The 16,593-nt window shown below is 45.5% G+C and overlaps 1 protein-coding gene across 2 annotated transcripts in view; it reads left to right on the forward strand.

The window, feature by feature from the left end:
* The first annotated feature begins 703 nt into the window (after window positions 1–703).
* The window catches only part of Pik3cb (phosphatidylinositol-4,5-bisphosphate 3-kinase catalytic subunit beta), a 104,415-nt gene continuing 88,525 nt past the window's right edge, over window positions 704–16,593 (forward strand). The window contains exon 1 of one of the 2 annotated variants that reach the window (XM_075964898.1): window positions 704–895. The gene's annotated coding sequence lies outside the window, so the exon portion shown is untranslated. The remainder of the gene's footprint in view (window positions 896–16,593) is intronic. The other variant, XM_075964897.1, reaches the window with a different exon arrangement.

Genomic DNA, 16,593 nt, shown 5'->3' on the forward strand with positions numbered 1-16,593 from the left:
GTATTTGCCTGAACTGTTAAGAGTAGCATTGGGTTACAGTAGGTTTATGATATGCAAACAAAAAGACTATAGGGATCCCACACAGGACCTCACGCATGCTGTGTGCATGCCCTACCGCTGAGCTCTATCCCCAGCCCCCAAGGTTTGGTTGACAGCAAGTGAAATTCAAGCGTTTCACTAAAGGAAGGACTATGAAATTTCCCGACAGCAGGGAGATGAGGCAAGCAAAAAGCGCTGGGCGAAGTGTAAGGTTCGGCAGCCAAACGTCAAGTGTGGTCGTGTGGGGAGACAACACAGAAGTGTTTTAAAGGCTGGCCACTTCAAACCTAAAGGATCGTTCACATCTCGGGGAATGGAAGGCCAGCTGGGCCGTGGGAACAAAGGGTGTCTGCGGAGGTGCGGCTTTTCCCGAAGGCGGCGAGCTGGGTGCCGCAGACACCGCAGTGCTCCCCAAGCCAACCCAAGCGCGCCGACAGCGCAGTAGGAACGCGGCGCAGACAGCCGCACAGGGAGAGGCTGGCGCGGACTCTCCCGAGGGGCGGGGCCAAGTCCGAGCCTTGCGCGGTAAGTGGGAGGGGCTGCCTGGAGGCGGGCGTCTGGGGATTGGCCCTAGAGGGTGGGCGGGGCCGGCCAGCGGGGAGGAGAGCCCGGGAGGCCCGCGCGCGCTCTCGCGCAGGCGCGGGCACGGCGGTGGCGCGCGCGTGCTCCGTCGGGCGGTGCAGCGGCTGCGACGGAGCCGGCCATGGTCGTGGGCGGTGGGCGGGTGTTACTCTGAGCCCCGAAGGCAGCAGGAGGCTGAGTGCTGGGCATGCAGGTGCCGGAGCCGGGCGGGCGCGGCCGCGGGAGCTGTTGATCGTGCTGCGGGATCGGGAGCCGGTGGCGGCGCGCGGGGCAGGTGAGCGCGGGAGGCGGCGGCGCGGGCTGCGGCGCTGGCGGCTCGGGCGGCTCGGGCGGCGCTTCCTGCCGGGCTCGGCCGCGGCCGCGCGGGCTCTGAGGTACGCGGCGCCCAGGCCTCGGGCAGCGGACACCGAACAGCGCAGAGCGCCTGGGGAGCGATCATAAGAGGCGCGGGTGCAGAGCGGCCCGGCTGGCGTCGGTGCGGACGCCCGGCTGTTGCCGACCCTCAGGTGCCTGAGCGCCGCGTTCGCGGCGCGATTCCGGGTTCTCCGGCTTCGGACCGGTCAGAGTCCCGGTGCCGCCGCTGACGCGTCCCGCGGCCTTGACTGAAATACTCCGGGAAGACGTGGAGCGGGAATTGTGAATACTCACCTCCTGGGGTTGCGGGAGGCCAAGCTTACCCTGCTGTAGGTACTCGGTGGACGGGAGCTCTTGGGAGCAGCCCGCTGCAGCATCCTTGCTGGCGCTGACTAGTTCCTTCGTGCAGGTTGGCATTGAGGATACTTTTATTTCGGAACGGCTCTAGTATTGCAATACGCTCAACTCGAGTTGCTTAATGCAGGAGCCTGTTATCTTACAGCGGCCAGAGTGGGATTCTGTAGTCTCTTCCTAGAATTCTGTAGTTTCTCAAAGGCTGATTTGGAAACCTCTCTCAGATACGAGTGAATTAGGGTAACAGAACCCATCAAAATTGCTTTGCTGTTTAACCCATCTGAAGTGGCACTTAAATTGTCACTTGTTACAGAGTATAAACACAGGAAGAGTATGGAAACATACTCCTTTTTTTTTTCTTCATTGCTACATCCGAAGGGAGTGACAAGTGCTTTTGTAAACATCATTGTGGGCAGTGTTACTTACTGTGTGGTGAAGTCATCATAATTAAATTAGATGAGTATTTATTCCGAAGTGTTGAATGGATGTTTGGAAATATGGTTCCTAATAACATCTCCACGGAGTCTTGAGTTTCCAGGAGTTCATTATCACTTGCTGATTTTGTGCTACTTTGTGTGTGAGGATTTTTGTTTTATTTTGTTTTGGATTTTATGAGACAGAGTTTTGCAGTGTTAGCCTTCACTGGCCTAGAATTCATTCTATAGAGTAGGCTGGCCTTGGATTTGCATCTTCCCCTTTGTCCTCACAGAACTCTGTGAAGCACATCCACTTGTAATCCCAGTGCTCTGTAGGTCCTGGGGGTTGCTGGTGGACCTGCCAGCCTGTCAGAATCCTGGCACCCTAGGCCAATGAGAGAGCCTATCAGGAAAATGAGATGGACACGGACACCTGAGGGCCGGCAAACACACACACACACACACACACACACACACACACACACACACACACACACACACTTTTAAAAAAGAAAGCAAAAGCATGTAGGAACAGTCTCTATAATATGGCGGCGATCAAATACTTTGGATTAGGATGGTGCCCAAGTTTAAGAAGGCAAAACCCTGAAAGTGTAAAACTGAAATAGTATTCACTAAAGCCAAAAGGACTGAAGAAACGTTTCTAGTTTGCCCTTGTGATTAACACACTGACTAGAACATTCCACCTTCAGGGTGTTTTTACAAAGTGGAAAAATCAGGTGGTTTTCTTGTGCTAAAGATCGTTGGCCCGACAACAAGTTGGATGTTTTTTTTTGAACCTAGGGCTTTGTTATATTAGGCAAGTGCTGAACTTCAGAGCTTATATGTTCCCAGCCCTCTTGTGTATTTCAAAGCAACAAACAAAAATCAGAATATTGCTCTGTAGCTCAGGCCGACCTGTAGCTTATTTTGTAGCTTTGGCTTCTTGTATGTGGGCAACTCTGCCTCTACTTTCCTAATTCTGGAATCCCACCACACACCTGTGAACTACACCCATTTTTATGCCGAGCTGGGGATCAAATTCAGGGCTTCCTTGCGTGGTAGGTAAGTAAGCACTTCCAGCTGAGCTACATCTCTGTGGCCACCTTGACTTCCCTTCTCTCCCTCCTTCCCTCCCCTCCCCTTCCTTTTCTTTTTCCCTGTGTGCAGGCTGAGGATTGAACCCAGGTCTACACACATGATAAACATGCGCTTGGCTAATATCCCTAGCCCCGCTTTTCTGCTTTTATTTCATTTTTCTGCAGGTTGATCTATAAAGTCTCCTGATCAGCTTGTTTTGTGAATGTCAGCAAATTGTATGGAAAGCAAAGGCGATTCCTGTGGCTTAAGTGTTCTTTAAGGCCTCTCCTGTCTGCTTCACGGATTGCTGCTCCCGCAACCCACCATGGAAAGGCTAAGGGTCAGAAGTGGCAGCTTGCTTCGGTTCTAGACCTTGCTCTAAGTCAAAGTCAAAATAGCTGTGGCTCCAAGGGTTGGGCCCAGTTCTAAGCTTCAGATTTTTGTTGTTGTTTGTTTCTTCTTAATTTTTGTTTTTACATCCCAACCGAAGTTTTCCCTCCCTCCCCTCTTCCCAGTTCCCTCCCCCTCTTCCCCCATCCACTCTTCTACAGATTTTTAATTTATAGAGTCCAGATAAATATGTGGCAGATAGGAAGAGGAGGCCTTGGTGGAGGAGCTGTATGGTCTGAGAATTGTAAAATGCCAAGGACCTTTCTAGGCCTTAGAGTTTTAAGGCTTTCTTCCCTCTTTCCTTCGCCTTCTTTACTCCTTGAGTTGAAAACATCCAAAATCCCTGAGGGCCTTCTGCCTGTCCCTCTGCATTTCTTTACCTGTGCTCATTCTGAGTGATGTCATTCTCTTCCTCTTTAAATATTATCACATGTTGTTGACTCAGATTTTTATCACCAGTCCTGAGCATCAAACTTCTGCTCTATCTATACCTATATATATTTCTCTCTTTTTTGGGGGGGGGGTGGTTCTGGATGGTATGGGGAATCCTGGAGCTGGAATCCAGGTCCTTGTCCTTGCTACTATTGAGCTACTCTTCAGGCTCCTTGCTCTGTTTATAGGCATCCTTTATTATTATTATTTGTTTGTTTGTTTTTGGTTTCTCGAGGTAGGATTTCTCTGTGAAACAGTCCTGGCTGTCTTGGGACTCACTCTGTCAACCAAGCTGGCTTCAAACTCACAGAGATTTGCCTGCCTCTGTATTTATTTTTTATTTTCAAAGTTTATTTTATGACTGTGAGTGTTTTGCTTGCTTGTATATATGTATGCATGTATGTGTGTGAATCATGTGCTTGTCAGGCTACCACTGGAAGCCAAGAGAGCATTGGATCCTCTGGTTCTGGATTGCAGATGGTAGATTTTGGAAGTAAATCTGAAAGGGTTAAAGAACTGGTTATGTGTAGAGGAGAGGGAACGGTGATTGGAGAGGTGGTTTATGGGTGCATACCTATAATGTTGGCACTTAAAGGTTGAGGCAGGAGAATCACCAAGAGTTCAAGGCTAGCCTGCATTACACATGAGTTCTAGACTACCTTTACTACAGATGGAGAGAGACAAGACAATTATCTTAAAAAAAAAAACCAACAACAAACCAGGAACTGAACCTAGATTCTCTGTAAGACAGATATCAACCCCCTCCTCTGCCAGTAGTGTGCTGGGATCAAAGGAGTATGCCACTAGGCCTACCTCTGCCTGGTTTCTTGTTCCCACATTTCCGATCTTGTTCCTCCAATATATGAGTTTTCTGATGGCAGAGACATTTTCTGTCTTCCTTGAGATAGTCTCAAATCAGATCATGGCCTGGAACATTAACTGGCTTACCTATCTTGCCTGCTGTTTTTTATTATTTACTTATTTTTTTGAGATAGAACCCTTCTTTGTGGCCGGGCGATGGTGGCGCACGCCTTTAATCCCAGCACTCAGGAGGCAGAGGCAGGCGGATCTCTGTGAGTTCGAGACCAGCCTGGTCTACAGAGCTAGTTCCAGGACAGGCTCCAAAGCCACAGAGAAACCCTGTCTCGAAAACACCCCGCAAAAAAAAAAGAACCCTTCTTTGTGTTCCAGATTGGTCTCAAATTTGTGGTCCTCATACTTCTTGAATACGAGAAATGTAGGTTTGGGCCACCATGCCTACCTATATATAGTTTTTGTTCAATTAGACAATTTATTTTTTTAATCTGACACCTTCCATTATACCTATATATATGTATATGTGTGAGAATAAATATGTGTGTGTACACATGAATATGTGTGTGTAATCTTCTCAATCATTTGTTTCAATTACCACAAATTGCTCTATTTGGAGAAAAATCCCTGTCATTTGGTTTCTACTGACTACTTACTTGACAGCCATGTCGTACTGTATAAAGTACCAAATTGTTCAGGATTTCTCCCTGTGTCTGCCTGAACTGTCAATGCTGAAAATTGCTCAGGAGGTCTGAAAGCAAAGAAAGGTTGTAGAAGAATCACAAGTGGACCGTGCCTGTAATCCCAGTGCACAAAACTGAAGTAGAGGGATGGCCCTGAGTCAAAGGCTAGACTGCACTACTAAAGTATGTGACCCTGTCTCAGAAAACACAAAAGCAAACCCAAAATATGCACGTCTAGTAGAAATAAATATTAGGGAACGCATTGGAATTCAAAGTCTTAGAAGAATAAATTTCAATGAAGATGAAGAACAAGAAAGCTGTGTCAGATGTTACCAGTTTGCAGCATGTGTGTGACAGTTCTCCTTATCCCTTTCCCTTCCTCTCCCCCCACCTCACGTTTTACTTATGCCCTAGATTTTGACTCTCTCATTTTCTCCTCTCCTCCCCTCCCCGTGTATTTCCTGGTTGGTTTGGGCTGTTTTGTGAGTAGAGTTTATGCTCGGGGGCAGTTCACAATGCCTGTACACCTGTGAGAGGCATCCTTCCAGCTGAAAGGGCTCTTCCTGCTCCAATGTAATCAAAGTCTGCCTTTCAAAGTCCTGACATTGGCTCCACTCTGGCCTTTTAGAATGGTCCTAACTAGTGGATATATTCTTGCATGTATTCCATAATTGTCTTTGTGTTATCTCTAGGATAAATAATTGAGTCCCAAGGTTGTAGTCAGTGAGGAAAAGTCTTAAAGATTAGATGCATGGCTGGGATTAGACGGTCTGTTTGGGGAGCCCTGGCTATCCTGGAACTTCCTATGTAGACTAGGCTGGTCTCTCCCTATCTCTATCTCCAAAGTTCTGAGATTAAAGGTATGCACTACCACTCCTGGCTGACTAAAGAGATTTTTAAGTTAAAAGACGTTTCTTGTTGCTTTGATTTGCTTTGAGAATGGATCTTACTATGTATCCAAGGCTGGCCTGGAACTTAGATCCTTGTGTCTCAGTGTGCTGATATTTTAGACTTCCTGACATCGTCGTGTCTGGTCATTTGTTTGTTTTTTTAATACATTTCTTTTGTGTGTGTGTGTGTGTGTGTGTGTGTGTGTGTGTGTGTGTGTGTGTAGGGGTGGGGAGAGGCTGTCACAGCGCATGTGTGGACAGAGAACAACTTTTCTGGAGTCATTTCTTCTGTTGTATGGGTCTTTTTGGTTTCTCAAGATAGTGTTTCCTTTGTGTAGCTTTGGAGCCTATACTGGAACTCACACTGTAGACCAGGCTGGCCTAGAACTCACAGAGATCTGCCCATCTCTGCCTGCTGAGTGCAGGATTTAAAGGCGTGCACCACCACTGCCTGGTACATTGTGTGGGTCTTGAGGACCAAACTCAGGTTGTTAGGCTTGGCAGGCAGTGCCTTTACCTGGTGAGTCATATCCTACCCACCTGTGATAAAATGGAATTCCCATATATTTATTGTTAGCATGCCAGATAGTGTGGGGATCATGTTCTGAAGTCTCAGCCTTTCTCCTCTGTCTCCTCTTGTTTTTGTTTTCTGTTTGGAGACAGGGTCTCTTTACGTAGCTCTGGATGTCGTAGAGCTCTTTATGTAGACCAGCCTTTTGATTTCAGAGTCTCCTACCTCTGCCTCCTAAGCTGGACTTAGAGTACCAGCTGGGTGTGGTGGTATATGCCTTTAATCCTAGCACTTGAGAGGCAAGAGGCAGGTGGGTCTATGATTTTGAGGCTAGCCTGGTCTACAGATCCTAGGACAACCAGGGCTACACAGAGAAAGCCTGTCTCAGAAAAATCCAAAATAAGTAAGTACATAAAAAAGTAAAGACATGCATCACTGTGCCTGGCTCAGCTTTTCCTCATGACTGCTCTCTTGCCTTCTGTGTACATTCTGCTAGCCTACTCATTTTATTCCAACACTTTTGTAGATGGTTTTCTGGTGACTAAGGGATGATACACCACCTTTGCCTTAGTGCATTGCAGATGCAGTTGCTCCGTTACTTACTTGATTCCATCCGAACATGGCTGATTTAGGGTTCTGTTACTCCCTCAGAAAATATATAAATCTTTGATTTGTCTTTTGTTTTTCCTTTGTTGGGGAATAGGGTCTCTGTCTCTAGCCTAGGCTAGCCTGGAACTCACAGCTATACAATGTTAGGGTTATAAATAAGTGTGTGGACTTATAAAATAGTTGTTTTAATATTGGGCAGGTGACCTGAGGTTGAGGTCCTTCATTGGGACCTCTGGAATAATACACTGCTGGAACTGAACAGTCCTGTTTTCAGTATTGTCAAGAGTCAGGTCTCCAGTTCACAGCCCTCTAGAGAAAACCTAGGAGGGGCTAAGCTTGGCATCCTTGCTTGTTTTCTATGGCGTGGTTGGTCTAGTGCTGCGGCCACTGGGGAGACCACCAGACAAGTGACCATTTGCCTTAGAGGGAACTGTGATCCTGATTATCCGTGCTTGCACCGGAGGATTAAGTAGATTAGAAGAAATCAGTGGTAATCCAGAAGCTTTATTTTAAACTACAGTTTAGCCACATTCCTGACTGTGGTTTGTCCTGGGCATTTGTAATAACTAGCTAGGAATATTTCCTAACTGTAATATTTACAGATTGTGCTTTTTCTGTCATTTGAAGTAATTAATGGCCGTTGTGAAGTTGGGAAAAGATGGAAGGTCTTTAAGGAGTTAGATGATCAACCAGCATTGTCCAAATAATTTAGTGTTGACTGTGGTCAACCACAGTGATTGCTAGACTGAAGACATGAATTCCATGAATTCTTTACCTGCTGAGCCATTGGAAGGCATTTTCAGTGGCTGTCAACAAGAGGTCGAAGCTCCGTTTGGATACATTTATAGATTATTGTTTAAAGGATTGAATCTTTCAGATCTGAATAATTGGCATTTAAGACAACCAGAATCATAATTATAATCACAGTTGGAGTTTGCTTTGTTTAAAATAATCTATGGCAGTTTTTGTAGAATTTAAATACCCAGAAGGCCTGCCTGCTAGCTGTAGTGTAAGAGACACCCCTGTCCCCACCAAGGTCTCACTCTGGAGCTCAGGGTGGCCTCAGACTTGTCATCTTCCTCCCTCAGCTTCTGAGGTGAGAGGTGCTCTCTTTGAGGCCAGGTCACTCCTACCTCGTACAAATTATATATAATAACAGGATAATTTCTATCATTAGTTGACATAGAACTTAAACTTACCTTTTTTTTGCAGTTTTGGGGTTGGAATCCAGGGCTTTTTTGCATTCTGGGCAAGCCCTCTGCCACTAAACCACACTCTCACTTCCAAAATCTTGTTGTTTTCCTTTGAAGCAGGGTCTTACAGTGCAGTTAAGGTTGTCTTCAGAGTCAAAGTGTTCTTTTCCCCTGCCTGGCTACCATCACACCAGACCACCATTAACTCCTGCTGTATGACTTCACCTTTGCTCTAGTATTCTAATTGTGTGCCTCTTGTAAGCACACACTAAGCAAGTGCTCTACCACTGGGTACACCTTAGCCCTCTAGTAATGTTTTTTTTGGTTGTTGTTGTTTGTTTGTTTTACCCCCCCGAGACAAGGTTTTTCTTTGTAGTCCTGGCTGTCCTGGAACTCACTCTGTAGACCAGGCTGGCCTCAAAGTCATAGAACTCCACCAGCCTCTGACTCTGTGAACCAGAACCACGCTGTCTTTTCTTGATGAGGAACTTCTGGGTGCAAGGTTCTCATGCTGCCTTTATGATGAGCCAGCTTGTCACTTGTTCTTGTTTGGGGCAGGGTAGAGGATGTAAGGAATTTGATTGAGACAGTCTTGCTATGTAGACCTGGTAGGCCTTGCTAGTACTCACTGTGTGGCTCACGCTGGTTTGGAATGTTCAGCATTTTTCCTCTCTTGGTCTCCTAAGTGCTGGCATTGCAGAAGCTCTTGTCTAGTTTATGAGTGCTGGGGACTGAACCAGGGCCTCATGAATGCTAGGCAAGCATTCTTTCTGCCGAGCGAATGACTGGCCTGTCTTTTGTGTTACGTTTCAGTTTGTGAAACAAGGTCTCGAGTAGTTTAGGCTGGCCTCAAACTCACTCTGTAGCTCAGCCTAACCTCAAAGCCCTGATCCACCTGACTCTATCTCCATAGTCTGGTATTAATGATGCTTGCTTCTGTGCCTAGACCCAGCTTCCTCTTATGGCCTTTGCCTTTTAAAGCTGTGGCTGTGCATATAGCGTATTGGAAAAACTCTCAAGCGTCTCCTACTGTGTATGGAGTTAAGCAGACCAAGAATAACAAACATTTATTGAATGCTTGCTTACATGTTGGGATGTGCTAAGTGCTTTCTCTGTAATTTTTTAACAATTCTCTAATGAAGGTACTAAAAGACATCACCCCTGGAGGAAATTTGAATTTCAGGAAATTACATGTCAAATGGAGCAAAGTTTTTTAAGTGGTAGATTCAGATGTAAGAACAAAATGTTATTTTATGTGTAAGGATGTTGTGCCTGCATGTATTTTTATGGATCACTCGTGTGCCAGCTGACCAAGGAAGCCAGGAGAGGGCATCTGATTCCCTGGGACCAGAGTTACAGACAGCTGTGAGCTGCCATGCCTTGTGGGTGCTGGGAGTCAAGCTAGGTTCTCTGAAAGGGCAGTGTTCTTAACTGTTGAACCATCTCTCAGGTTGAGAGTCAAATTAAAAAACAACACACACACACACACACACACACACACACACACACACACACACACATATATGTTGTATGGGTTTTTTTGCCTGCATGTATTTTGTGTCATGTGCATGCCTAATGCCCATGGAGGCCAGAAGAGGACATGAGATCTCTGTAGGTGGTTTGGAGCTGCCATGAAGGTGCTAGAAGAGGAGCCAGGGCTTTTAACCACTGAGCCATCTCTCTAGCCCCACTCTAGGCCTGTCTGGTTTTCTACTCTCCTGCCCCAAGGGGCTGGGTATGCAGTCTAGGCTGGCCTGATCTTCTTCCCATACCAGCCCATCATCCTCACTACCATCATCATCAAGGCTGATCTTGTCTTGAACCTGGGACTTCATGCATGTTAGGCAAACATTTTCCCACTGAGTTATAGCCGCAGGTCTTAACAAAAAAAAATTTTTTTTTTTCTTTTTAAATGAGATTTAAAGTCTCACTGTAGCCTAGGCTAACCTGGAGCTTGGAGTAATTCTTTTACCTCTGCCTCCTGAATGATGGTGTTACAGGTGTAAGGCACTATACCCAGCTTTCCATTCATTGTTTCATTCATTCATTCATTCATGGTTTTATGGTTTTTAATACAGGGTTTCACTATGTAACCCTGGCTGGCTGGGAACGCTACATAGACTGAGCTGGTTTCAGACTCCAGGGATCTGCCTCTTGAGTGCTGAGGTTAAAGGAGTGCACCACCACACCCTGATCATCTATTTATTTTTTGTGGTATTTTCTGGTAGCTATTGTAGCTCTTTTCTTGGTCTCTTTTCAAGTGTAATTTACTCTAGAGTACTTCTGAATAGGCCCTTCAGACCCAGGGCTTTGTGCAGGGCTCTGCCACTGAGCTATACCCCTTCCCCCCTTTTTTAAATAGCTAGGAAGTTGAATGATCCAGGTGTAGTAGTTCACACCTGCAATTCCATCTGTGCTCTACGGATTGAGTTCAGGAGTTCAGGCCAGCTGGGGCCATGTAGTAAGCGACCTTGCCGCCCCCACCCATGCAAATAAAAACTTCCTAGTCTTAAATATATCACGTTAGCATAGCTAAATATCCTCGTAAGTGTGTACAAATCAATGAAAGGTTTTTCAGGTCCGAAGGCCGTGAGTATTTTTTTTTTTTAATCTTGCTGGGCTGCCAGTTATGGGTGACTGGAGATTTTCCTGAGCTTAATCTTAAAGTACTGGGCAGAAAGGAAGGAAACAGATTTGCTGTTGAATACCAATACACTGCAGTAGATAAACCGTGCTATGCAATTGATAACCATTCACTTTAAAAGATGAATAGAGCAAGCATTCACACTGTTAGACCTTTTTTTCTTCCCTCGTTCATGTTTGAGAAGGGAGAGGATGTGCTAACATTACATCTGTCATCAGTAGTACCTAGACCCTAAGGAAGTTCCCTTTTCTTTGAGTTTTTAATTTGAAGCTTTATTTTTACTGTCAAATTATGTGTGGGTGTACACGTCTGTATGTGGGTATGTGCGTGTGAGTGCAGGTGCCTGTGGAAGCCAGAGGCATTGGATTCCCTGGAGTTGGAGTTACAGATGGTTGTGAGCTACCTGACAGGGGCTGAGAACCAAATTTGGGTCCTTTGCTGGGTGATCTCTAGCCCCCATAAGGGGGTTTTCTGTAATTTTTTTAAACATTCATTTCAGTGTGTGTTTGTGTGTGTGTGTGTGTGTGTGTAACTAGCAAGAATTGGGTCTCAACTATGTGGGTTCAGGTAATTAAAAGGCTGCCTAGAAGAGCAAACAAACACCTTGCCCTACTGAGCCATCTTATGTATGGGCTCTTCTTTCCTTTCCTTCCCTCCTATCCACTTTCCTCTCTTCCTTTTTTTTTTTTTTTTTTTTTTGGTTTTTCGAGACAGGGTTTCTCTGTGGCTTTGGAGCCTGTCCTGGAACTAGCTCTTGTAGACCAGGCCAGCCTCGAACTCACAGAGATCCGCCTGCCTCTGCCTCCTGAGTTGAGTGCTGGGATTAAAGGCGTGCGCCACCGACGCCTGGCTCTCTTCCTTTTTTTAAAGATTCCTGTTTTATGATTGTTTGCCTGTGTGTATATAAGTGCACCATGTGTATGATTGTTTTTTGCCTGCATGCATGGCAGTGTACCATGTATGTGCTTGGCATCCTCGGAGGTCAGAAGACAGCTGTCAGAAGATGGCATCCTAAGACAACCTCATATCCCCAGGAACTGGAGTTACAGGCAGCTGTAGGTAGCCATGTGGGTGCTGGAAACTGGATCCAGGTCATTGATAAGAAAAGTTAAGTGCTTTAGCTGCTGAGCCCTCTCTGTCCCTCCCTCCCTCCCTCCCTCCCTCCCTCCCTCCCTCCCTCCCTCCCTCCCTCCCTCCCTCCTTCCCTCCCTCCCTCCATTGTGAGCTGAGTTTCTGTAGCCCAGACTGGCCTCAACTCTGCATATAGACAGAGTGCAAGGCTAGGGTTACAGGTGTAAGCCATACATTATGAAGTGATAAGTGTAAGCTGGGCTAGTAATGGAAAATATCTAGAAGCCAGACTTGAATTTTATTTATTTATCAGAGACACGGTCTAACTGTGTAGCTCAGGCTGGCCCGGAACTCACTATCCTCCCAGGTGCTGGTACTTAGCCATCAGGTCCCAGATGCAGGCACATAGGCATCACATCCAGCTAAGATACGATTTGTATGATCTGCCTTGGAATTTCTAGTTTCTCTGGCCTGCTTTATCGGGGGAGTGGTCAAGACCCAAACTGTGTGTCACACTAGAGTGATTGCATCCCAGAAATAGCTCCCAGGGGCTTGGTTTTCTGATAGCTACCCCAGCTCTTCACTTGCTGTTGGTCTCTTCTCAGCTTTCCTGAATCCCATCATCATCCAGTCCTAGCCATAACCACACTGGGACTCCATTATCCGAGTGTGGGAGAATGAATATGACAGTGATGGTCCTGTACCTTCTCTTCACAACTGGAAAAAAATCACTGAAGATTTGTAAACAAAACAAAAACCAAAAACGCCCCCAAACATTATATTTTTAATTGTTAACATCTCTCTCTTAGTCTATGTAGACATTATTGGTTCTTTCAATTTAATTGATGCAGCTCTTATAATCCTGATTTCTTTCTTTATTGTCAATATTACTATTGACACTGGGTGTCTTGTAGGCCTGTGAGACCAGGCTGGTCTCAAATTCTCTAATAATAGATGGGGCTGACCTTGAACTCGATCCTCCTCCCACCGTCTAAGCTTTAGGTTACAGGTATGCCCCACCTTCCTTGTGCTCAGATCTTCTAAAGGCAAAGGCTGCCTACAGTAGACCTTGGAACATCAGTTCTCAACCTGTGGGTCTTGACCCCATGGGGCAGGGGGATGGTGCTCACCAAGCCTTTCACAGGTGGTGCATATCAGATATCCTCTTTTCCAGGATGTGTACATTGCGACTCATAGCAGTAGCAAAATTACAGTTATGAAGTAGCAACAAAATAATTTTATGGTTGGGGGTGGTCACTACAACATGAGATGTATATTAAAGGGTCACAGCATTAAGAAGGTTGAGAGCCACTGCTTTGGAAGAAGAAACTGCAAAAATGTTTGGTTTTGTGATTTTGAGACAAAATCTCATTCTGTGGGCTGGAGAAATGGCTCAGCGGTTAAGAGCATTGCCTGCTCTTCCAAAGGTCCTGAGTTCAATCCCCAGCAACCACATGGTGGCTCACAACCATCTGTAATGAGGTCTGGTGCCCTCTTCTGGCCTACACGCAGACAGAATATTGTATATGTAATAAATAAAAGAATATTTTAAAAAAGATCTCATTCTGTAGCGGGGTAGTGTTAAACTTATTCTTCTGACTCTGCATCCCAAGTGTTTTATTCTTTATTTTTTAGAGATTTATTTATGTTATGTTTATGATGCTGTATCTGCATGCACACCTTTATGACAGAAGAGGGCATCAGTTCCCACTATAGATGCTTGTGAGCCACCATGTGGTTGCTGGGAATTGAATTTAGGACCTCTGAAAGAGCAACCAGTGCTCTAAACTGCTGAGCCATCTCTCCAGACCCTAAAGTGTTTATTCTTAAGTATACAACAGGAAACCCAGTAGAAACTAAGCATTTAAAAAAGAAAAAAGAAAGAAAGATTATTTGGTCAACCAAGGCTACACAGAAAAACCCTGACTTGAAAAGAAAGTGTTTGTTTGCCTGTGTCTGCATATGTGGATCCACACTCTGGTCCTCCTCCTCTCTCAGCAAGCTTTTCAGCCAGTCGTCTCTCCAGCCCAGACATTAAGATTCCTTCAGAGTCATCTGTCCTTCATTTACTCGAGATACCAGGCCATGTGTATAAGCAAGCGAGAAAATGTGTGTGTACGTGCAGACATTAAATAAGTAATTAGATATCATAAAGAAAATGTGGTAGCAGTATCAGCTAGTTTGTAAATGATCTAACCATAATTGGATGAGTTTCCAACATGATGTTTACCATCAGCGAGTTGACTGATGAGGATTCAAATCATCCGGATACCGGATTTGTTCCAAGGGCTTGAGGCTTTCTGGTACCCAAGTTAAAGAGACTCTGAAAATTACAACAGCCTCTGCATTTAGGGGTTTATTTTACAGTTTGAGAGTAGAGGCGCAGAGGAAGCTGTCAGCTGAGGCGGAGGCTGCAGTGGCCGTGGGGGAGGCTGAGGATTGCCTATTCACTCACTCTCTTTGGCTAGTGTGGCATCTTGTTCCAATCTCCTGGGTCGTACTGCAAATAGCTTATTTGTGGTAAACATCTGTGGTAAAGGTGTTTCTTTAGATATTTAGTGAACACATCTCAGTGTACTGATATATCACCAAGGTAGTAGGCCAGATGTATTTGTTTATTGCATTTATTTTGGTGTGTGTGTGTGTGTGTGTGTGTGTGTGTGTGTGTGTGTGTGTTAGTGAGACTGGAGCAGCATGGGCTTCTACACACTCTCTGCCACTGTGGTCAATCCCTACCCCAATTTTTTACACTAATATTTAATTTAGTTTTGGTGGTGGTGTTTGAGCTCAGGGCCATGCCTGCCCCCTCCACTGATCTACACCCCAGCCCTATTTTATTACTACTTTTTAACAAAATTTTCAAATACACATGAATTTCACAGACTGCAGATACTTGTATTAGTCACCAGTGGCTGGTTTCTCCCTACCTCCTCAGTACTGCCCCTCCCACCCTTTAAGAACAGTGGTGTGATTGTCTCCATGCCGAGGTGGATGCTTTTTCGGTCAGAGACTGGAGCTGTGGGTGTTTGGAGTTGAGTTGCCTTTGGGATCAGCTTTCCTTGTTGCCGTAGGGCAGAACTTTGAAGGTCTCCCTACTGTAACCACCAGGTCTGAATGTATTCTTTATTCTTCCTCTGGTATTGCTATCAATTTATCATGAGTTTTCTTTCATACATTTCTATTGGTTGTGGGAAAGTCTACTTCATCAACATAATACACTTTTAACATTAGAACATGTGAGTATTTTCCTATACTAATTTCTTCATGGAACATTTGTTGAAAGGGTGTGTTCATGCTGTGTGAGACACTGAACATGCAAAGCTGATGAAGGTTCAAGAGAGGCGCAGTGGATTGGTTGTGGTGCCCCCCTCCCCCCCTTTTTTTGATTTTTCGAGACAGGGTTTCTCTGTGGCTTTGGAGCCTGTCCTGGAACTAGCTCTGTAGACCAGGCTGGTCTCGAACTCACAGAGATCCGCCTGCCTCTGCCTCCCGAGTGCTGGGATTAAGGGCGTGCGCCACCATTGCCCGGCTGTGGTGCCCCTTTAATCCCAGTACTCAGGAGGCAGAGGTAGGTGTGTCCCTAAGTTTGAGGCTAACCTGGTCTATATAATTAGTTCCAGGGCTACATAGTGAGACCCTACCTTAAAAAATTTTTTAGGAGCTGGAGGGATTGTTCAGAGGTTAAGAGCACTGGTTTCTCTTCCAAAGACCTGGATTTGATTCCCAGCACCCACATGGCAGCTCACTACCGCATGTAACTCCAGGTCTGGGGCAAGTCCCACACCCTCTTCTGATCTCCTCAGCATACCAGACATGTATGTGGTGTGGATACATACATGCAGGCAAAACATTCATGCACATAAATAAAAATAAAAAGTTGTAGCCAGGTATGGTGGAGTCTACCTATAACTCCAGCACTTGGGTGGTGGAGGCTGAAGAGTCAGGAGTTACCTCATCAACTACATAACCCTGTTGTAAAAAACACACATTTTGTTGTTTATGTAACCCTGGGTGGCCCGTAACTCGCTGTGTATAGTAGATGGGTTGGCCTCAGACTCAGGTCTAACTGCCTCTGCCTTCTGAGTTCTGGGATTAAAGGTATTTTTATTAACTAATAATTTTAATTAGAATTATTAAAAATATTTTAATGGGGCAGGGCCACAACCAATAGTAGAGTTTTCGATTGCCATGTTCAAGGCCTGGGTAGGACCACACAAAAAAGAGCAAGAAAAAGAATTTTAGTAACATTTTTCTTTTTTAAGTCAGGCTCTCACTGTAACCTTGGCAGACCCACTGGCTTTAAGCTGTCAGTGATCCTCTACCTCTTGAGTGGCAGGACAGCAGGCTTTCAGCACTATGATAGCAGATAAAGTAAATCTTAAAATTAGTTGTAATTAAAATTCAGTAGATATCAATTGCTAGAATCTAATAATAAGCCAGCTTCTTGGGACCTAAATTTATTTCTTTAAATTTTGAAATAGGGCTTCCTGCATCTTCCAGGCTGGCCTTTGAACACACCACATGCCTGCCTCTGC

The sequence above is a fragment of the Microtus pennsylvanicus genome, chromosome 3 (genome assembly GCF_037038515.1).
Source record: "Microtus pennsylvanicus isolate mMicPen1 chromosome 3, mMicPen1.hap1, whole genome shotgun sequence".
Taxonomy (NCBI): domain Eukaryota; kingdom Metazoa; phylum Chordata; class Mammalia; order Rodentia; family Cricetidae; genus Microtus; species Microtus pennsylvanicus.